This window comes from Bicyclus anynana, chromosome 2 (assembly GCF_947172395.1).
Source record: "Bicyclus anynana chromosome 2, ilBicAnyn1.1, whole genome shotgun sequence".
Taxonomy (NCBI): domain Eukaryota; kingdom Metazoa; phylum Arthropoda; class Insecta; order Lepidoptera; family Nymphalidae; genus Bicyclus; species Bicyclus anynana.
In genome coordinates, this window is record NC_069084.1 from 14,411,026 (window position 1) to 14,435,521 (window position 24,496).

Here is a 24,496-nt window from a genome sequence, read left to right on the forward strand (position 1 = left end):
CAGGGTATCTGCGATCATTACTTTCGGGGCTACAGGGATTTAAAGAGTCAGATTTGCGACGCTGCCGCGGTTCCCTGAAAAACGCCCCATACAAAATGGTACGATTTAATGACGTCTCAGGTAATAATGATCGTTAGATTTATTTGTATGGGCGTTTAAACAAAATTACTAATATCTTTGTTATTTGTACGTTTATGTTTATAGTTCATTTATTGAAAAATGTCACATTTATTGTAAGGAAGCTAAAACTGTAAAAATTATCATCTAATTACGATAAGAAAAAATTAATAGATTTTGAAATAAATATCCAGATAATCTTTATAAAATAAGGATTAAAAGTTCATATGAAGATCCTTTAATTTCTCAAGTTATAATGGACATGAAATATCATATACACAGATAGATAGATAGATAGATGCTTTTGGTATTACAAAAGAGTAAAAAAATATAATAGAACGCAATTATAAGGAATACAACAACAAAGCAACTCGAACAAACAGGCTTTTCACTGAATATCTCATGAGTTGACATATTCTAGTCGGTCAACATTCCCATTAAGTATAACATCAGAGTCAATTAGCGGAATAGTTGCAAATATGGCCGGAGATGAGGGCAGGGTGAACTATCTCGTTCAAGGAGAACTCGGTAGCACCAAAGCGATCTAGAAATACTTGTATAACGGAACTACGTATTTGTATAATTATTATGTTGACTATTTTTCTCTAATTAAAAAGAACCAACCAATCGTTATATATGTATACGACTAATATACATATACATATATAGCGATTGTTTATGTTTTATGTACATTTAAATTAAATAAACATTTATGGGCAAAAAACAGCTATTATTTTCTGGTTGTGTAAGTGCCGTAGGCTCCTGAATTTCAGCAGCGTCACCAGGTCTTTTGGCCAAGCGCAGTAACATCGCCTGAAGGCAGAAACAAAAGAGATGAGCGGAATTACTTTCTAAGTGCGTCTCCTCTGAGACATGGACCTCGGCTTAGGGGCCGTTCATGAAGGATGTTTTGGCCTGAGAGTATCAGCCCGGGCGCCCCCGAGATCGTGAGTTAATAACTTACGTCCGGATGACGTCAGACATCGAGGATCTCGTCTTCGCCGGCGAAGACGCAGTGAAAACAGCTCTATAAAGTCTTACGTTTACTATTTAAACGTAAGACTTTTTGAAGATTTCATTTCCAACGCAGCAAATATGCATTGTATTCTTCTCTAGCTTCAACAATATCAACGTAGATAATGTATACAGAACCACCGCTTAATGATAAATAAGAAAAAGTCGTCCTTGGATTAAAAAAAACTGTTCGGATAATTTTAAACGGGATCAATGATAAACTATATTGTTTATACAGATATACAGTAAACTAGGTCAACGGTACATACTCGTATACATTCAAATGAAATATGTACACAATGAGATGCCGTATGTAAACAACGGAGAGAGAAAAAAAGGTTCCTCCAATGCAAAAAGGTATTCGAGAAAATTCGGAGCACATTTCAAGATTAATCTTTGTTCGTTCCCGTTCCAGCTCTTTGCGGATCGTTGTAAATGGGTTATTACGAACGTGGTTAAGATGTTTTCGTAAGTGTAGACGCGCTGAAAGTGTTCTAGCATTTTGAGCTTTTCAACTTAAGCTATCTTTTGGTAAGTTAAGTTCGTACAGCTAATGCAAGCATGCTGAGGTGATAAAATAAAGCTAAAAAATTATGGACTTTTCAAGTTTAAAATAGCAAATTCAATACATCTGTATTTTTTGAGCAAAACTAAAAATCTGTGCTAAGTGTGAGTTCTTCCCAAGCATTAGCAGGCTAATATCTAGGCTTTTAATTCAATAGGTGAAGCTCGGTTCAAAGCTATCGGTTCTATGTCCAACCCCATAACTATGATGCTATAGTTTTCTTTATGGTTTAGGCATTATTACTTCTTGTGTGACAGCGAACAAGAGATAATTTGGCTTAAAGAAGAAACATGCCTTAGTTGTTTTTCACTCTCGACCTACAAAGAGTTGAATTTCAAGTTATTAATGCAAAGGATGTTAAATTTAACGTATCTATCTACTCGTATGTGTCTGTCTGCTTCTGTCTCAGGCATCGTAACTTGAAGGAACAAACCTACTGATTCGATACTTTTACTTTAAAAAGCTAACATGATGAAAATTTTTATCCACACCTATGCGATGGAAATTTTACAATTTGGGGTATTTTAAAAATGTTTGATAATAACTTGTTTAAAAATGTTAGCGTGTCCGTCCCCTCTATTTCCCAAATGTCAAAGTACCAAGTCCATAATACCAGGTCGCTTGCGTAAAATCTCTAGCATTATGGACGCGGATATATTACGACTAGACATGCCTCTAAGCTTTATTACTGCACCGCGCATGTGGTCGTTTGCTCCGGGCATATTGTTGGTAACGTTTAGGATAACTGCTCATAAGTCCGTGGTATGTATGTACTGGCAGTAATAGTAGCAATAAAGCGTGCATGTCACTCAACGACGCGCTGATTTTCAACGAAATTACTCGTAAATTTCTGGTGAAAACTGCATGTTATGTACAAACCTGCCTTCCGAACCGGTGGTAGAATCTTTACAAATAGTCAACTGACGTGTCAAAAGTGCTTGTAAACTGAGCCTACTTGAAATAAATGAATTTTGAATTTTGAATTTTGAAAACTTCACCATCGTTTACCGAAAGGCTGTAATTGAGAATAATCTCTGTACAATAAATACATTTAATTAAATACGAAACAAAGCAGTCGTTCCAGACCTACCAACAAACTCTCTACATTACGTTTCCGAGCAACCCATGTAGATTTTAACTGTACAATGATCAATTGTAAAATTACAGATTTATTATTATTTTTTATTTTATCCCGTAGTTCCTCTAGTTAAGTAATTTTCTTCAATGTACGTGTATTTATTTTTAGAAAAGTACTTAATTGTAACAACGTTACAGCATATTCCAATTTTAATTTTTTTTATTTAATCTTAATTTTATCGAAAACGTATTTTTTTTTTTGGAATATTTGCATATCTTTTATAATATGACCAATATTCCGATTCTCTCCAACTAGTTGGGAAAGACTGTTAGGAGTGGGTACGACAATAGACCAACGGGGCGGGGCTCGAACCAACGCTCGTTTGAGCTATTGAGCTATTGAGGCTTTGATATAACCCCATCAAGTATATGATATAGTAAAGTTTCGCAACCAATCAATCGCAAGAAAGCTTCAAATCGCAACGATTGACAGACTTTTTACTCGCTTACATCTATACAAATATTATGAACAGGTAAAGGGGGTAATGTCTAGATCTACTTAACCGATTTTGAAAATTCTTTTACATCTAGAAAGCTACGTTATTTGTGAGTTGCATAGGCTATATTTTGTACCCGGATTTTCAGGGGAACAAAAAAGTACTCAAGTGAAACCACGAGGAGTCTGCTAGTAAAAGATATTTTATTAGGGAGATTCGTCACTGTGAAAGTTAAAGCTTCTTGCTAGTTTTGACTGAATCAGATATAGACTGGATAACTATTTTAGATATTGGACAATTCTCATAAATGACGAGTAAATATATGAGGGACAACGTATTAGTAAATAAGCAACATATTAGGGAATTAGTAAATTAGTAATACGAATTCAATCCAGCTAAGGGATTACTAAACCAAGTTAGGAGTTAAAATATATAAACAAAAAATTAAATAAAATTTACTATTGAATGCAGGAATCGTAAACCTAATTTTATTTCATGTATCGTAACTATTTCCTGCACACACACAAGCAGTTCCAGTAGAAGAACTTTTACGGTGCTTTTGAAACATTTAATTTCTTTTCGGCGAGTTCAACCGTTTTTTTACGACCGGTCTCGTGTCATGTTTAGGTTCACTTATAAATAGGCTATTGTTTTATACGAATACAATGAAACTATCAGGCCAATTTTGAATGTTGGAGCGGTTCCAAGTCCCAGCTAACAGTTCAATCGTCCCGTTGTCGAGAGCTATTCGGAATTCAGATTCAACGCCGCGAAGGTTTGTTACCTCTGGACATGTTTTCATTTCGAAATCCGAACGGAATCATATTATATTTTTATTCCGTAAGACACTTGGCACAGTGTTGGAATATTACGTTAATTTATTTGTAGTGTCCTACTTTTTTTCATTAAGTATTTATTTTTAGGGTGGTATTAAACTTCACCTTAAATAGCATCAAACGATAATTTTATTATGACGTCATAATATTATTATTTTTAATAACATATTAGAATTTTTTTCATTAAGTATTATCTGATCTAAGTCGCAACCAAGGTGTAAGTTTTGTAAAGTAGTGAAATTTAGGTATGAATTAAAAATACATAAATACTATTTCTATGCTTCATAACTTAACGGTAATATAATGAGGAAATATAAATAAATGCGAGGTTGTTATCATTTGTGCATAGTACTAGCCTTCCCTACCGAGTTCCGTGAATTACGGAATAATTAATTACAACTTATGGTACTAAAATATTATTCTCGTCACTTAGTTTAATATAGAAGTGATCATTAATTTAAACAACGCAAAAGGAGCGTGACCAAATATTATATGTACGTAAATTGAAATTATTCAATACAAATAATTAAAATAGTAAATAATTAAAAAACAAGTTTGAGATTTTTATCTCAAACACTGGTAAAGTGAAGAAATAAAAATAGATAACACAGTACACTGGCAACACAGCAATAAATGCAAACATCGATAAACTTCAAATTTGAATTTCGAATTCGGAACGCGTCAACTCAATTCGAATTGGATAGCGCGTTGCAACCGCGCGAACGGCGGCGTGCGCGCACCGAGACTGACCGGAGACTAAGCCACGCATCACATCATTCACCTTTCAACTGCCATTCCATTTAGATCAACAACAATTCCAATGTGCGCGAGAGGGACAGAGCAACCTTTTAACAGATGATCTCCAGGTGGGCTGGTGTTTCGCAAAGATTTGGTTATGAGTTAAACTTAAGTCAAGGTCGTACCCATTTAGTTAAAACAACGCTGTTTGTGAAATGTCAGATGCGCCTACATGGCAATTAGGGTCAAAGCACATGCACAGAACACACGACACGATATCGCATCGCGCTACGTTGCGATGTTTTTGCGTTAGAATACAATATTTGAAATTGTGAAGATTTACGTTACTTCAATGATTACATCACAAGGCGGGTCAGTTTTGTTCTGAAGTTCTGATAGTATACATCATAACTCCAGAAAAACTGACATTTGGCACAGCTCATATAGAGCACATAACTACTTTTTATCCCCATATTTCCAAGGCAACGGATTCTACTGATGGAGTGAAATATTGTTATTAAAACACGACTCAACGTATGATTGGCAAATTATGCATTTGCCTTGTTCTAATAACAATAATACGTTGTCGACAACAGAATGCACTTAATACATGCAAAAAAGTGTGTTTATTGAATTAAAGCTTAGCCTAGATAAGCATCACAGAAAGGATCATGATTGTGATCTAATGTATAGTCATCAGGTGAAAAGGCAGGAACACCGTCATAACCGGTACGAGTTTGACTGAAACCCCACGAAAATATTTCTACATCGTTCTTCCCTGTTCACTAAACCTATGCATGCCACTTGTACGGGCATACTTGTAGTCACTATTTCGTCTAAGAATTAATGGTTTACTACTTATATATTCTATATCTGCAAGACTAATAGCTTCGGCCGTGGCTAGTTACCGCACTATCGGCAAAGACGTACCGCCAAGCGATTTAGCGTTCCCGCACGATATCGTGTAGAAACCGAACGCCGTGTGGATTTTCATCCTTCTCCTAATAAGTTAGCCCGCTTCCATCATCACTTACCATCAGGTGAGATTGTCGTCAAGGGCTAATTAGTAAAATAAAAAAAAAGTACTTTGTTTCAACTACATTGTATGACCAATAATGGTGCCATTTTTTTTTCAAATTTTTTAAATTGTACATTTCTGCGACACGATATCGTATCGTGTCTACGAGTATGAGCTTTAGCCCTTACGGCACACAACAGCTGTAGCCAATGTGTTTTATTTATAGCTCATATTAACACACGTCGCATGAGATAATAATGCTACGAAAGTTTACGATCGAAATATTTACAATAATGTAAGCGTTTGAACTATTAACATACACAATTTGTGAGAATATTAAACATATCATACAATGTATAACGTAATTGAATCATAAAATCTGGATATTACTTATCCAACAAAACTATTCGAGGCAGATGTTGTATCTTCAATAATCAACACGAAATAGCTCTCAAAAGCTTCTGAATTCTCTTTCGTGTAACAGGGCATGCACCTCCAACTTTTCAATTATGTGCTTCTAAAAAAAAAAAATTTGACGTGTCCTAAAACGATGAAGGAAAAACATTGTGAGGAAACCTGCGAATTTCCTTAATGTGTGTGCGTGAAATCTGCCAATCCGCATTGGGCCAGCGTGGTGGACTATTCGCCTAACTATACTGAGAGTACTCGTGTTCAACATTGAGCCGAATATAACTTTTAAATGATAATGATGTTACATCCTTACTTCGTCCGCGTGGAATTTTGCACAAATCCCGCGGGGACCATGGATTTTTCCGGGATGAAAAGTAGCCCATGTGTTAATCCAGAGTAAAATATATTTCCATTTAAAATTTTAGCCAAATCGCTTCAGTAGCTCCAGCGTAACGGAGGAATAAACATACACACACATATCGCCTTTATATTAGTGTGCTAAAAATTAAACACAGCTATAGATTATTAAATAGAATAACACACACTTTTATCCCGACCTTCCCACGGCATCGGTTTCTACGCAAGTGAACGTAGAAAACCCCTAATGTTAGGCGTAGCGCAACGTACAAAGTGGCATAAACGCGTTATTAATTTTTATTGGACACCGACGACAATGCGGAACAATCGCCGGAGGTCGTTGTACAGTCACAGACTACAGGCTCAGTTGCGTACATGACTCATGTAAACAGTCTGTGACGCCAGTTTACGACGCGTAGAGTAGGAGATACAGGAGATATTGCGATTTGTAACAGTAAAGACTCTAAACTTCTTCTTCTGCTAGTGCCATTTCCTATCGGAGGTTAGCAATCATCAAGGCTAATTTAATTTTTTTCACTGCTGCGCGGAACAGTGATCTGGTTTATTGAACCATTGGCGAAAGGTTTAGTCTACGACTTAACCCGGAGACTCAAGTCGGAGGAGTGTTATGTTTTTATTTTTTTATTTTTTATTTATTTAATTATATATAATAATTACTTTTTGAGAGCAGTTATGTGCTTAAATATTGGCCTTTGACACGCTATACAGCCGACAAACGGATTTCAACGTTTGTCGTTATACTCATCCACTTTATGCAGCTCATTTTGTATTAATTTAATTATAAATATGAAAGTAAGTCTACCTGTCTGTTTGTTACCTTTTCAAGGGTGTACTGCTGTACTGATTTGGATGAAATTCATTGGACCTTGGAGCCGAACATAGGCTACTTTTATCTTGGAGAAAGACATAGTTTGCCTGGGATTTGGAAATAAACGGAATTTTACGGGAGTATACAAATTATTTTGTTATCTTATATTCTCATAGGCTAATTCTTAGCCTTATAGCACTACCTACTGCCCACCTACAGGCAGCTACTGGCCTCACCCGAATACAACACTGGAGTGCTCGCCAATCCGCATTGGTACAGCTGGGTGGGTCTGATCCCCTTTGTACAGAAGAGAGAAAGGCAAATAGAAGAGGCTGATGAAGATGATGGTGATGAAGAGTGACAATAACTAAACACAGAGCTTTCAGTTGAGTAACAGAAAAAATAGGTCAACAATCCAACATAGAATTACGGATAGCATGGACTATGTATGACAATAATTTTAATTGTAATTAAGGAATGTATGTTGTATCTGTCACCAAATTACACTGTAGAATGCTTTCATTGGGGCCGGTGCCGCGCGGTCGTGTCGTGAGGGGGTCGCTCTATTGAAAACATTGAAAACGTCAACATCATTAGACGAGCCACTGAATGTTGATTGAAACGAATGGCACCAATGGAATTCTAAATAGACACGTTCCTATGATTCTGGCTAAATTAACGGCTGTTTTCTATCACACTAATACTATAATTACTATGAGTGTATTAGGTTCTGGCAGACAGACGTAAATAAAAAGAGGAAGTCCTGAAAGAGCTCTTTAAGGACCTCACTTTCCTGTGGACACTGCGCTAAAAATTGTCAACCCCGAAGTGGTCTTGATAAAAATGAGTACCCGAAAGACATTGTTAAAGTAGTCTGGGCCTTAAATGGTTTTTTAGCAACATTAACCTTAACCGCCTATTTATATCTTACAGCTTATTTTATCGGCTAAAAACAAGACTATGCCTCTTCTCTGCTTTATAATAAAGGGGGACTAGACTTGAAGACATAAAGGATTTGCGTAAAAGCCTTTTTTAATTCGAGGCACACTTAGGAACTTTTTTTTAATATTGTATAAAAATTCCAATAAATCTTGAATCCGAGTATCTTTACAAGAAAAGTTTTATAGAGTCACGTCTGTAGGTGACGGATGAGATAAGGCCCCAAAATACAGGCCACACCAACCCATAAAAGCAATAAAGCTCGGTGAGTATAATTACTACGATATCGGTAATTGTGAGTAAAGAGCATCATTCAGAAATTGCTCAGAATGTAAATAAAACTACTTTATTGCACCGCTCGCAATGCTTATCTTTTGCTGTTAAAATTACCGCTCGTTGTTGAAATGTTTGACGGCTTCTTATCGCCCATTAGCGGCGAGCTTATGTATGGCGACCTTGACCCATAAAGGGCTTGAAAGTAACTTAACGCCGCCGCCACACACGGATATATTTTTTATACAAAACTTTAGAATAATTTTCCGTGTAAATTTAAGAAGAAAATGGTTTTGTAAGTTTTAATTATCATTGGTTACTTTAAGAGCCGTGATAGCCCAGTGGATATGCTCTGCCTCCGATTCTGGAGGGCGTAGGTTCGAATCCGTTCCGGGGCATGCACCTTTTTTTAACTTTTCACTTATGCTTATATTTTTTGATTGAATAGTGTGCGGCAGTCAACGACATAGTACCTACGGTTTAGCATTAAAATATTGTCCACGTTAATCTACAAGACTGGGGCAATTGGACTAATGTAACTGAGATTTCTTTTATTTATTATATATTTTTTTCATAATATTAAAATTATTCAACGACCCGTTCACCGCCTACGCAATTATGTAGCATAATTACGCAAAATCGTGTACCTACCAGTATATCCACTATCTATGTAAATCTCGTTAGTGTAAGGAGAATAGTGATCCGACAAGTGCTGGGGCCTTAGCCATGTTGCACGTCGATTCTCTTTTTAAAAACGCTAACGCTTCGAAAACTAACAAAATGTATGGGAATGACCGATCCAATCGACAATTTGATCACGTGACCTCCTCCGTGACGGCCTCCGTGGCGCAGTGGTATGCGCGGTGTATTTACCAGACGGAGGTCCTGAGTTCGATCCCCGGCTGGGCCGATTGAGGTTTTCTTAATTGGTCTAGGTCAGGCTGGTGCAAGACTTCGTCCGTACCACCCTACCGACAAAAACGTACCGCCAAGCGATTTAGCATTCCGGTACGATGTCGTGTAGAAACCGAAAGGAGTGAGGATTTCCATCCTCCCGCCCGCTTCCATCTTAGATTGCATCATCACTTACCATCAGGTGAGATTGTATTCAAACTCTAACTGGTAAAAATAACTGTATGTCATTCCCATACATATTGTAAAATTTTCGAAGCGTTAGCATTTGTAGAAAGAGAATCGACGTGCCACATGGCTAAGGCCCTGGTATCGTAAACTCACAAAGAGACCACCGCTGTACCGATCCAGCGCACGATGTAATTCACAGTATGCAAGGCTGTGAGAATTGGGTGGGTTCAATGCACGACTGATCGGTGTTTTATTCGTATTGGAATATGAACTAATAGGTAAAACAATTAATGGTATGTCTATGAGTACCTGTAAATACGTTTTAATTATTATTCAATAAACAAACACCCCCCATTATAGGTCCAAACCAAGCTAACATTTTACATCGAAACTATTCTAACTAGTCACTGGCACCAGTTCCAAGCTTCCTCCTTAAATTGTAAATCGATAGGGAGAGAGCATACGTCCGGACGTCATCCCTGGAATGAGATAAATAAAAAGTAACGCACAAAAGCAGCCAAGAATACGGACCCGTTGTAACGCTGAAAAATCGAGTGGTTCTGAGCATGGAAGCATCAGGCCACTTTCATTACAAAAAAAAAGGGAATTTAAAGCTACCGCGCCGCTTCAATGTGAGACTAAGGTAATCATTGTGGATATTTGACTACTTTTAAATTTGATACTAACACTTTTTCATTATTTTGTGTTTGTAATTATCGTATGCATTTTTGAAAAAAGCACGCTCATTAAACGGGTCGAATACAGACATTTTTTAAATGCTGTTAAAAAAATCAGACGGGGTCATAAAAGAAAGGAATACAGTCTGTCTGTCTGTGATTTGATGGCGACATATTGGCTGAACGATTCCATGCAATTTTTCCTCTACAACCTATCGCTGCACTTTTATATGTGCATAATTTAAATAAACTATTTCAGTTATCGTCCTATGACTAAGTAATTAAAATAAAATATAACTCCCATATTAGGTCTAGTCGTGATGATTACAGAACCTATTAACCGCAATTTGCATACTAAAGGGCGTGACCGGCCTATAAATAATCGATATCGAGCGAGACATCTATATCGAGTGGCGCAAATCGATTAATTAAAATTTATTAAAACGCAACCGGCAACCATATATAGGGTAAGGTAAATAAAAGTCACGTCAGACGTAACTTTTTCGAATTCCTAGAGCGGAAAGTTACTCGACTTATTAATAATTGTCCGTGGAAATGTTCTTCTTGATATATTTTTTATTTATAATAGTGATCATTGACATCCAAAAATAAGTGCTATTGTCACAAATTAGGACCAATTAGAGGCGACAAATATTTTTTCGAATACATTTTTTTCACGGTACAGATATGCTGGAAAAGCTATCACATAAATTATCAGATGTCGCAAATATAAAATCTGAAGGAAATTATTTTAAGTAGAATAAATATTTCTTAAATGTAATTTTTAGAAAATAATACCGAACGTTACGTGGTCTAAGACTTGTATAATAAAGTAAAATTGAAAGGAGGAGGTTTCTCAAATCCACCGTATATATTTTTTTCATCAAACATGTCTAAGAACACTCGCGCGCATAATACAAAAAAATCTAAATTGAAATCGCTTCATCCTTTATGGTGCCACAGACAGACGGACACGTCAAACTTATAACACCCCTCTTTTTGCGTCGAGGATTTAAAAAAGGTTAACATGATCGTTTATCCCATTCACAACGATGGCTTAAAACTTAACAATACGGCGTAAGGCGTTTTCGTAATCCTTTAGACTCCTTTTCCAGCCGACTTTTATCCGCGAAGCAAAGCGTCTGTGAATGCACCTCGCATGTGCCGGGATACAGAGCACAGAAGCGAACAGAGTGTTTTGACGCCTACAGCGTGCACAAAAATAAAAGAACGCTCGCTTATCACCAACAGGTTTGTAGTTCTAAATGGAACCTGGAAACTGCTGATTTTTATTTTTCGACTGTGTGGACCACTTTTCGGCTTAGTTTAACCCTTTACCTAGACTTGAGCGCACGGATATCCGTAGCAGTATAAACATCCGGCGATTAAAAAGCAAGAGTAAAGACTTTATAACCAAGCGCACCTTTTACCTCTAGTCTAGTATCAAAAATCGTCTTACAAATCGGCGCTTGCTATGTCAAAATCGCTTCATCACAATTAGCCTATTTTACTGCCCACTCGGCAGTTCCATGCCTCTTTCCATAAAAGAGAAGAGAAATAAAACTTAGAACCCTATTCCATTATTGGGTAAAGGCTTACTCATGAATACGATCCTCTCCAAATTAGAATGGTGGATAATTTTTGAAATAGTGCCTAACAATATTTATTTATTTTATAGTAATATCAACATTTTGTTTTGCTAACCCTGTGAACACCAAAAACCTGTAGTTTAAGTGTAGTGTCAAAAATTTACCAATGGTGCCTAAGGGTTCCGTATAAGTCCGTTATAACAATCATTGTGCACCAAACAAAACAATGCTTTTTTGTTAGGTATTCAAATACAACATAAGGAAAACCATCAGACTTCCAGCGAAATATAAAACTATAAAGCACAAAGTAATAATTAATTCCGGGTGTTTTCCAATAACAATTTATTATGTACATGATGTGTCCGTGGTTAAAGAAGTCACATTAAGCGAGGTTGGGTTCACCATATTAACGACGGAAAAACAAAGAAATATGTATTCAAGTTTTGTCGATGAGTTGAGAGATGAGTTGAGATGAGAGAGATGAGTTTCAAGACATGTGTATGATGAACTAAAAACCTGTTTTCGCCTGATCTTTGTCATTTTATAAAAGCTTAAAGTTATTTAGCTCCTGCTGCCATATAGGTAAGAACAGTAGGCAATTGTGAAGTTTTGACTGTAGTTGCTTTAGGGGGTAGCAGGTTTCAAGGGTATAGACTCAAGACCCTCAATTGTCAAGTCTAAAACGTAATTTTTGAAGTGACAACTTCTTATGAGAGGGTATACCGGTTCGTAACGTAACGCGTTACGACGCCACTCAGTTTGGTTCCCTTTTCTCACGCATACGGCAGCAGGTTTAAGTTATGACTCCTGTCGAGCGTCCCGAGACGCACACGTTGACATCATGAGCATAGATCCTATCATACTAATATAATAAACGCGAAAGTTTGTATGGATGTTTGTTACTCTTTAACGCCGCTAATACTGAAGCGATTTGGCTGAAATTTGGAATGGAAATAAAAAACACATAGGCTTTTCGCCCCGGAAAAATACATCGTTCCCGGAGGATTTGTGAAAAACTAAATTCCACGCGGACAAAGTCGCGGGCGTCTGCTAGTATGTAATAAGACATCATGTCCCCAGCCAGACGCTTAGCTTCATAGCAATCCTGTAATCTGACAATGTAAATATTAAATCCGAGAATATCCAAGATGTGTGGTGAGCCTACCGCAAGGATGGGTCGTTTCCTTTGAACTGTGACCATATATGAAGCTCTTATCGTGTGATTAATTGTGAGCGGAGCAGGCATTTAATGGTGCATTGACGATGTAAATAACGCCCTGAATTATTTGCTCACGGCATTCTTTACACTAATTTAACTACCGTGATATGTTTAACTTCGTATAATAAATTAATATAGGTGCCTACATATAATATGTTAAAGGACTACAGGACACTTTCAATCATCATCAATATTTAATGGCCCGCTACGCCAGGCCTTTGTACTTTCCTTACAGAAGAAGGGATGCACCACGCTGCTCCGATTCCCGTAGACCCTTGGGGTAAGAATGCCACCGGATGACATTTTTACCTATAATCTCATTTTTTATTTTCGGCTGACTGTTGATAACGCGTCTCCTCTCAGAATGAGAGGGGATAGGCCAATAGTCCACCACGCTGGCCCAGCTATCACGGCTCACCATTTTTGAATTTCTGAAGCGATTTGGCTGAAATTTGTTATTGAAATAGATTTTACTCTGGATTAACACATAGGCTACTTTTCATCCCGGAAAAATCCATGGTCCATGGACGAAGTCGCGGGCGTCCGATAGTCCATTATATATACTTAAAGTTATAGAATAGACCAGCAGGACTGGCGGTTTTCTTTTTAGCTTCCGGAAGTAGTTTAACCACGTTTAACTGTTTTTGATATAGAGAGAACATTTTCAATTCGGTGTTCAAAAAACTCTCGTGACTTCATCGAGATAGTAAAACGGAAAAGTTTGATTTCATACCGCAAAATAGAGGATCGGTGTCTAGCTAATTGTCAGTCCGTGGTTTTAATTTGATATTCTATTATCGGTCGACTTTTTTCCCTTCATTATTTTTATTCGTAGGAAATAACCTCCTGTATTTGTTTTTAATATTACATGAACTAGTGCGACGCCGTTTCGAATGCCTGACTTAATTTAACGCTTTGTATTACAGGAAAAACAATTTATCTTGAGATTTTATTAATAACTGATCTAAAATATAGGCAATGATAAGTTAAAGACAAGGATACATGATGTGGGAGCATGATTGGTCAGTTTTGAGAGGAAAACTAAGTTCAAATCATGGAGTTTTAAAGTAACGTAATTCATTCTTCAGTCTAATTTGTTACGAAAGCCCAAACCACTTTCTTTCATTATTTTTTCTCTTTTTTCTATTTCAATAATGATCGCCCTTGAAGATCTGCAAAGTCCACACAAACTCAGACGAACTGACCAAAGAACGAAGACTGTGCACATAAATATGGTATTTATTAACCTATTATCTCAAAATGTATAAACAAACACAAGACTACTCCGACGAATTCACTAGAAGTAAAGGGTTTTAGAACTGAGTTGCACATGCCTTGCAGTTTCGCCTGCGTAATTTCAATTCCCGCGAGCATACAGTAATAAAATATAGGCTATAGACTAGCAATTAGCGTAACATTCGTAAATTTTTATTTTTTTTTAAAACGGTTTTCAGAGTTTTGTAGTTGATCCAGAGACTACCCACTAAATCTAAATCTATATTTATACTAATATTATAAAGCTGAAGAGTTTTTTTGGTTGAACGCGCTAATCTCAGAAACTACTGGTACGATTTGAAAAATTCTTTTAGTTTTAGATAGCTCATATATCGAAGAAGGCTATATATTATCCCCATATTCCTACGGGAGCGGGAACCGAGCGTGGCGTCAGCTAGTATTGTATAAAAGCGAAATTTCGCTTGAAATGATATCTCGCAAACTGCTCGACATACAACGTGTCCCAAAATTCAACGATAAGCGGGCGCCAAAAGATTGACCTGCTCATGAGCACTTAAGGAAAAATAATAAAAAAAATATACCTAAATTTTTTTTTTAGTTACAAAATAAATTTTAAAATTCTTTGAAAATTTACACCTTGTATGATATTTTGAACTACCGCAGCTACAATTTCTTAAATATGCTTAAGATTTTTTTTGTATCGGAACCTAAGTAGTACTACTATTCACCACAACTCTTAAAAACACCACAATGCCCGCAGTTTTTACACAAAAAAATATCAAAATATTTTTTTTCCCTCAAATTTTTAAAGATTTTTACTTTCAGTCTACTTTGACTCATGGTCTTGCAAAAAAAAGTATGAACACCGCTATGGCAAGTTATTTTCAAAGTTGACGCAACTAATCAAGATTTCAAAATAGTATAATACCCTAGGATAACTAGTCACAAAAAAAAATATGCGTACCATTTGTAAACAAGAACCAAATTTCTTAATTGTTCTTGTTGTTAGTAATAAATTTTACTATGTTCCAAAAATGTGTTTGTTATTTTAATTACACAACATTAAAGTAAATGTTCGAATTGTTTTCCACCGGCATTAATACAGGCACGACATCGCCTTAAAAACGACCGTTTTATTTTTCGCGCATATCTTCTAGCATTGATATGTGCCGCAGCCTGAGTGATTTTTTGCCGAAGCTCGTCCAATGTCGTAATCGGTTTTGCGTAGATCCTGTCTTTGAGACAACCCCAATAAAAGAAATCCAGGGGGTTTAGGTCGGGTGATCGGGGTGGCCATAGGATAGGACCAAGTCGCCCGATCCAACGCCCCGGATACTCGTGGTCTAGGTATTGTCTCACAGGACGAGCGTAGTGAGCTGGGCAACCATCATTTTGATACCACATATTTTGAAGGTCGCTTAGGGGGACGTCTTCTAGTAATTCTTGCAAATCATTTTGTAAAAAGTTCAAATAACTGTCCCCATCTAAGTTTCCTTGTAATTCAAAAGGCCCAATCACTTTTCCATTTAAAATGCCCGTCCATAAGTTGACCTTAAATTGATATTGGGATTTGTCTTCTCTCATCAGGTGCGGATTCTCATTGCTCCAGCTGTGTAGGTTGTGAAGATTTAAATAGCCATCTTTCTTGCAGGTTGTTTCATCCGACCATAGTACTTTATCCAAGAACTGAGGATCTTCCCGATGCTTTTGAAGCATCACTCGGCAAAATGCGATCCGCAGTGGATAGTCCCGTGATAGTAACGTTTGTACACGTCTGTAATGATATGGGTGTAGCCGATGACGTTTTAGTATTCGATGTGCTGAACTTTTTGGGATTCCCGTAGCTGCTTCTATGGCACGCACTGAGGTAGTTGAATCAATGTTTATTTCATTGAGAACTTCTTCATCGCATTCCGATCTAGGTCTTCCAGCGTTTCTTCTAGCTGACGGCAAACGACCCTCCGAAAACGCTTGATGCACATTCATAAATACCCGATAATCTGGATATCTTTGAGCGTTTGGGTACCTTTCTCGATACAATCTGCTAGCAGCGTTAGCATTGCACCGACATTCTCCATAAATGAGATGCATGTTAGCGTATTCCATCGGCGTGTATGGTTGCGGCATGATAACGCTAAACAGTCCAAAATACACCAAAAGTCCAATTCACAAAACACAGGCACAGTCCAAAATAATGCCAGGTCAGTTCAGTTTGCAGATCACTTAAGTCCAGTCCAAAATGCAAAGCCAAAAGTCGTTAGTACGAGAGCCACGTCAATTGAATACGGAAAGTTGCGCAGTAAACAAAGGAGCAGAGCGTACTGACTTGCTGGGAACAGGATTTTCTTTACCTGCATCATTGTCATTCAACAAAGAACATCTGTCTATCCCTCTCTAACGTATACTTATCGCTATCTTTCTCTCTCTCTCTCTCTCTTATTTTTAAATGTTATCGTTCGTTCCATTAAAATTCTAGGAAATTGCAACGTATGACTCACATCATTTTGTGCATAAAGTAAAAGTGATTTCTAGGAGCAAAAACATTTTAGAAATTTAGTTCTTGTTTACAAATGGTACGCATATTTTTTTTTTGCGACTAGTTATCCTAGGGTATTATACTATTTTGAAATCTTGATTAGTTGCGTCAACTTTGAAAATAACTTGCCATAGCGGTGTTCATACTTTTTTTTGCAAGACCATGAGTCAAAGTAGACTGAAAGTAAAAATCTTTAAAAATTTGAGGGAAAAAAAATATTTTGATATTTTTTTGTGTAAAAACTGCGGGCATTGTGGTGTTTTTAAGAGTTGTGGTGAATAGTAGTACTACTTAGGTTCCGATACAAAAAAAATCTTAAGCATATTTAAGAAATTGTAGCTGCGGTAGTTCAAAATATCATACAAGGTGTAAATTTTCAAAGAATTTTAAAATTTATTTTGTAACTAAAAAAAAAATTTAGGTATATTTTTTTTATTATTTTTCCTTAAGTGCTCATGAGCAGGTCAATCTTTTGGCGCCCGCTTATCGTTGAATTTTGGGACACGTTGTATAAAGTAGACGTTTACTAAGAACGGATTTTGCCAGAGGGCCAGAGTAAGGTCTAAGGGCGGACGAAGTCGCGAGCGTCCGCTAGTATAAGTATAGATTGAATTACATAAGTGCACTCCAAGCTTTACATACAGCCAATCATATATCAAACAAGTTTCTCGCTCAGCCATATATGGTAGTATGATAGCCATGCGTTAATCATATTCCTATTGCCCTTAACAAGGTTTCTCGGTGACATACGATCCTGACAATATTAATATTTGACGAATATATTAACATTCGAATGAAATGCCGGAAAGCGTATGACGCAAACGTATGATGAATCGTCTTCGCCTATGGAATAAGTTACAGCAATTTCGCAGTACACATCAAACAGAAATTCTGCAGGCTTCATACAAAATTAAATCTATACTAATATTATAAAGCTGAATAGTTTGTTTCATTGAACGCGCTAATCTCAGGAACTACTGGTCCGATTTGAAAAATTCTTTCGTTGTCAGATAGCCCATTTATCGAGGAAGGCTATAAGCTATATATTATCTCTGTATTCCTACGGGAACGGGAACCACGCGGATGAAACCACACGGCGTCGGCTAGTCTTCTAATAAATACCTAGGTACCTACTATATAAATAAAAGTGTCTGGCTGTGATTTCAAAAAGCCTGTGTTTTTTCAACTGCTTATAGCTATTTACACGATACCAAAACATAATCACGCTTTTAAAAAAAACTGTCTTTCTAATTTTAAAAACTGTTTGTCCGGGCTAATCTACGGAATGGCTGGACCGATTTTAATGGGACATTAACGGGAAGATAGAGACATCAGATTGACATCACATTCGTATTACCTAAATAGGTTTGACATTGTGTAACTAATTGTGTAGTTAAAATAAATTGCCTTCGTGATAGCAATAAATTATTATCTATCGACAATTCTGCAACAATAGATAACAATAAATAGAGTAAACCATGATTAGATACAAAGATAACAGCGAGTTCATTCACATTTGCACACTTACCTAAACAAACAGTGGCTATTGACTACTTCAAAATTATTACGTTTGCTTTAATGACAAAGTTACGCAATGTGTCATAAAATCTATACTAATATTATAAAGCTGAAGAGTTTGTTTGTTTGTTTGATTGAACGCGCTAATCCCAGGATCTACTGGTCCGATATGAAAAATTATTTCAGTGTTAGATAGCCTATTTATCGAGAAAGGCTATACGTGGTGCACCCTGCAGATGGATTGATGAGGCTCTGGCGACCAACGAATGGCGGTATATCCATTCCCACAGGCTATATTATGAAATGCCTCAGGCCGGTGTCGGGCAGTAGCGACATCGGCGCGAGAAAGCTAGCACTGCGCTGACCAATGCATGCCCAGCGTGGTCAGTACTGGGCAAAACTTTATATGGAACGCAAAAGCATCGTGATGTTTGGAAGTCCCTACAAAAGGCCTATGTCCTCCAACGGCTGACATGATTAGCACGCCGATTCTCTTTCTACAATCGCTAACGCTTCGAAAACTAGAAAAATGTATGGGAATCTTTCTCTTCATCACGTGATCTTGATCACGTGACCTGTCGACAGCAAATGTCATACACATACATCTTTCTAGTTTTCGAAGCGTTAGCGATCGTAGAAAGAGAGTAGACGTATCACTTAGCTAGAGGGGCTGTACCGTTACGTAGTTCATATTCCGTCGACGCATATTAAAGTGTCGCTCGCTCTAATACGCGACGCAAAGACCCGGAATGCCCTTCCGGTTTCCGTTTTCCTCGATACTTGCCAGTATGATTGAATTTGATATTTGGCCTTGCAGTAGTTGACATATTTTTTACTCGTACTAAAGTATAAATGTGTTAAAATAATCTTAAAGAATTATTGGATTAGTTCGACTCATATTATTACTCTGTCTGAATATTGACCACATATTATGTAGTTATTTTTTTTACTCTATATACTTTCGAATGTGAATGAAATAATATAAAAGAATTATAGGGTTACTTTGCGTGATTGATTGCATCAAAACATGTTCCTCGTCAAGATAAGTTAGGAAAGCTAATTAAAGTATATATCATGAAAACTTACTAAAGTACAAAGTTACTGTCTGAGTTTGTTAGGGGTTTCTTAGGCAAGGGTATTCAATATCAGCTGATAACAACGAAGATACTCGTATCATATAAACGTGAATAAAACACATATTGAAATTTAAAGAAATAGCAGACGCTTCGCAGTTTCACCCGCGAAAATCCCATTCCCGTGGGAATACGGGGATAAAATATAGTCTATATTACTCGCTGATAATGCAGCTTTTCATTTGTGAAACAATTTTTAAAATCGGTCGAGTAGTTTTTAAGTAGCACACAAAAAAACAAACCTTACCTCTTCATAAAATAGATTGAGCAATAGATCATAGATACATCTGTTAGAGGATCAACGACCTATCACTTGATTACATCACAGAACACCACAAAGCGCAGTTTATTGGCTAGGTCTGTACAGCAGATGTTAACAATGACGCTATATAAAGTTTTTAATAAAATTGCCCGCTGGCTGCGCGCCAGTGATGCACCGCTATTAGTGCTATTACGGAGTGGGACTTGGGAATACTTGGACGATCGAGGGATATTGTGAATTGCTGCTGTAATAAATTATGGACTTATAATAGAAGAAACGTGGTAGCCCAGTGGTATGACCCGTGCCTTCGATTCGGAGGGCGTATAGGAGAGGTTCAGGACGAACCTATCTTAAACTACCCTTAACTCAGAACTGCAGATACGGTCGTCAATTCAATTTCTATAAGAGGGGCTTTTATTTTTTTCAAAAATTACCTTTGAGAATTTTTTGTTGCAAAAAATATCCTTAAGACACTGAAATCAAACCAATCAACATTTTAAACTATTATATATATTTAAATTCAACGTTTATAGAGAAAAAAATAAATAACCTCACCAATATCTTATGCTCCACATTTATATTTAAAAGTTGGTCCTTCGCGCCGGATCGTATATCTAAATCGATTCCTTAAGGACTCCACCCACACGCGACATCGGCTCCATCTTTGTCATATTATTTTTATTTATTATTCTTTAAAATGTCCCGAGATACAATTGTTGAATGCATGGATTTCGCAAGCGTAGGCGATTTGCAGTTCGCTGCAACAGTATGGGTACTTGAACGTACAAATACTTCCAACATTTTCAATTCCTGATTTTTTAAACGTGTGTCTGAATGTTTCACAATGCTTTATTAACCGGTAATAAGAAAGTTTAGGCCTCTTGCATGCACAACGGCCATGCAATGCCTATGACCAGCAGTAGACGTCTATCGGCTGATAATGATGATGAATAAGAAATTTTAGACTAAACTAAGATAACTTTTATTTCGGAATGCAGTTTTTTATAGACTGAACTGGCATAAGTATCAAACAAAGTAGTAAACAGAGAGTATTAGCAGGATGATTTATACGCTCATTACAAAAAAGATTTTTTTTTTAAATTGGTACATTTGCTTCATTTGGGGCAAGGGCATTCTAATAGCTAGTCCCTTTTAAGGGATTGCTATACATTTCCAGTAACCTTGTATTTAATCTATCTATACAAATATTATAAAGAGGTAAAGTTTGCGAAGTTGAAGGGGTAATCTCTGGATCTACTACACCGATATAAAAACTTCTTTCACCAGAAGAAAGCGACGTTATTGGTGAGTTTCATGGGCTATATTTTATCCCCATATTCTCATGGGAACGGGAACTACGAGGGTGAAACCGCGGGGCGTCTGCTAGTTTTAAATAAGAACTTCGTTCCTGGCGGGGATACTCAACCGCACATTTATTTTCGCCTTTTTTTACTTACGGGTTCCTTATAATCAAAATCTACACAAACTTAATCACGAGCACCCGCTAATTACGCAATAAATAAGTGACACATAAATTATTTTATTCACTATCACACCGCCAATATTTTAAGATAAGCCGACGCAAATGGCGCATTTACTTGTACACTACAGAAGTTAATGAAGTACAAACGGTTGCTAAGTTACAACTGAGATGGCGTACAAGTTAAATTTGCGGCGATACCGAATCGCTTTGATGTTTAATGTTCCGTTTGTGTACTTACCGACAAACAGATCAAGAAACTCTGATATAGGAACATACATTTACTACACTAGCTAATGCATGCAACTTTGTCTACGTAAAAAATCCTGACCCTTCATAGAATACAATTTTTCATGTCGTTCCCTTTGACCTTAATCTTGAAATTTACGAAAAAATACGTTTTTGGCATCAAAAAATATTGACCAATTTGAAGTCTGCTAGCTTATACAGAGTGGATTGACCACAAGCGTTAACTTTTAGCGTTGTCTGTTCTCTGTAGGACTGACTTCAATACTCGTACGAGTATGTCAGCATAATTTCATCCAGCCAGTTATCCGTATATATTCTACAATAATAAAATTCTATAATTGATACCAAAATGACTACTACAATAGTAACGCCCGCGATTTTATCCGCGTGGAATTCAGTTTTTCACTAATCCCGCGGAAACCATGGATTTTTCCAGGATGAAAAGCCTATGTGTTAATTCAGAGAAAAGTCTATTTCCATTTCAAATATCAGCCAAATCGCTTCAGTAGACGCAGCGTAAAGGAGGAACAAACACACACACACTTACACAAAAACTTTCGCCTTTATAATATTAGTGTGGTTACCCTTTTGTATCCAACTCAGTGCAAGCCTCTGCTTCGAGTTTGTACGAATTTAAGCCAGGCAACTCCATGGTCAAACCTTTTTAGAGAGATAGAGAGCGAACCCAAAGTCAATATCCTAGTACTGTATATTACCGTAAGTATATGTCCCCTTGGAAAGAGAAATTACCCAAATGCTTATTCGAGGTTGTCACGAACTCAGCGGGGTCAATTTACTTTTAAGAGCACTACTTAAATTTAATGAATAAAGCGCTGCGAAGTTGCAAGTTAGGTTTTATGTGTGTGGCATCGCCCAGGCGCTTCCTGGATGTTCTAAGCGACATTTAACGACTCCCCCTAAAGGTAGGCGCACACTGGTGTTGTTAAGATGTCCTTCATAAAACCTGGTTTTAATTTTTAATATTTGGATGATCGAACTACACTCAGCGTGGTGGTAATTCTTTCATGAAAATGACTCTACACTAGGTACTCAGGCTAACTACTCAATGCAATCTCTCAAGTAAGGTTTTACCAGTATGTCAGCTGTGGAGTGAATACACGGACAAATTCAATTTTTATGCTAACAATATCGAGATATCACATTTCGATTATAAATCATGGTGAAAATAATAATGTCAATCCGTTTAAACAACAGAAAACTATTGACGGGTCAAGCAGATTGCCATTATGGTTTTCCCATCACCTATAAAACAAGTACGCAACTCTTGAGAGGCAAGAAGCACGTCCTGTAAAATGCATCTTTGTGTCCACCAACCGGATGTTTAGGTCTTAAGCCTCCATTGTCTGCAACACCGCAATCCATGGACCTTAAGACCTTAACATAGCAATGAGGATTGGCAGCAAGAATAATCATGAGGGTACTCCAGACAAGTTCTGCCACATAACTATAGCTTTACTAGCAGACGCCCGCGGCTTCGTCCGCGTGGAATTCAGTTTTTCACCAATCCCGCGGAAACTTTGGAGTTTTCCGGGATAAAAAGTAACCTAAGTAATATCTATTTGCATTCCATATTTTAGCCAAATCGCTCCAGTACCCACTGTGCAAAGGAACAAACAGGTATACACACACAAACTTTCGCCTTTATAGTATTAGTGTGATTACTTCAAACTTAAAATGTTAGCAGGACCATTCTGCTAAATTCACGACATGATGATACACTTCGCCCTGACATTTCAAGCAAGTGCAAATCTCAAACGACTTGACGTTAAAGATAATCGCACACTATCACGTTGAAAACGAAACCCAAATAGCCCATAAAGAGCTGGTACAATTTGCTGGAGCATTTTGATATCTTGCTATACTGTGTCATTAACTTAAGAGTATTAGGAAACGAACGACGCAGTCATGTTAACGATGTTTTGTCGCCTCTCACGCAATCGATGTGGGGATACTCAATATAAAGTGTAATGTCTTGAATACTTACACGTCCAAGTATAAATTATAATCCACAAGCTGATAAGCTGAGAACTATCTTATTCGATTTCATTGATTTTTTTCTCAGTTACACTATTGCATCAATGCACTACAGTAATACTGTGTAGTTGTACGCATCGGACGCATTTTAAGCGGATTTTTAATTTTACGGCAGACTCGCGATCCATACGATGCGGATCAGTGGACGCATTTATATGACTTTTTATACAAAGAATACTATACGATCGGATCCGATACGTAGGATGCAGATATGTGGACGCCTATCATAAGAAAGCGCAGAATATTAGCAGCTTCGGCCGTGGCTAGTTACCACCCTACCGGCAAAGACGTACCGCCAAGCCATTTAGCTTTCCGGCACGATGTCATGTAGAAACCGAAAGGGGTGTGGATTTTGATCCTCCTCCTAACAGGTTATCCCGCTTCCGTCTTAGATTGCATCATCACTTAGGGCTAACTTGTAAAGAATAAGATGAAAAATAAAATAAAAAACACTTTTTGTTTAGTAACTTGATCTAGGAGCCTGTTAACATTGTTACCATGCTACTGCCATAGGTAAGTACGGTAGACAATTATAGACTTTGCACGGTGGCATTGTTACGTAACAGGTTTCAAAGGTCCAGAGTCCTCAGTCGTCAAAGAATAAAATGTAGAAGTAGGCGAACGAGAACTCACTAGTGTTATGTATGGATAGACCCCAATGCAAAGTCGCCTTTACGTGGTCGTAACAAGCGAGATTACGATCAGCGTTGTGGAAGTTACGAAATGACACTGTAATGAGGTTGAGCAGACAGACGGGCGGCAACCCATACGTTATATTAATATTAACG

The 24,496-nt window shown here is 37.3% G+C and overlaps 1 protein-coding gene across 8 annotated transcripts in view; it reads right to left on the reverse strand.

Annotated features, from left to right (window-relative positions):
- Positions 1-24,496, reverse strand: part of LOC112051544 (focal adhesion kinase 1) — a 181,506-nt gene that overhangs the window by 61,198 nt on the left and 95,812 nt on the right. The window contains exon 1 of one of the 8 annotated variants that reach the window (XM_052889005.1): positions 4,721-4,875. The exons of 4 other annotated variants lie outside the window; for them this stretch is intronic. The gene's annotated coding sequence lies outside the window, so the exon portion shown is untranslated. Of the gene's footprint in view, positions 1-4,720; positions 4,876-24,496 lie in introns of those variants that run through there. 3 more of the 8 variants (XM_052889011.1, XM_052889021.1, XM_052889017.1) reach the window with 3 other exon arrangements.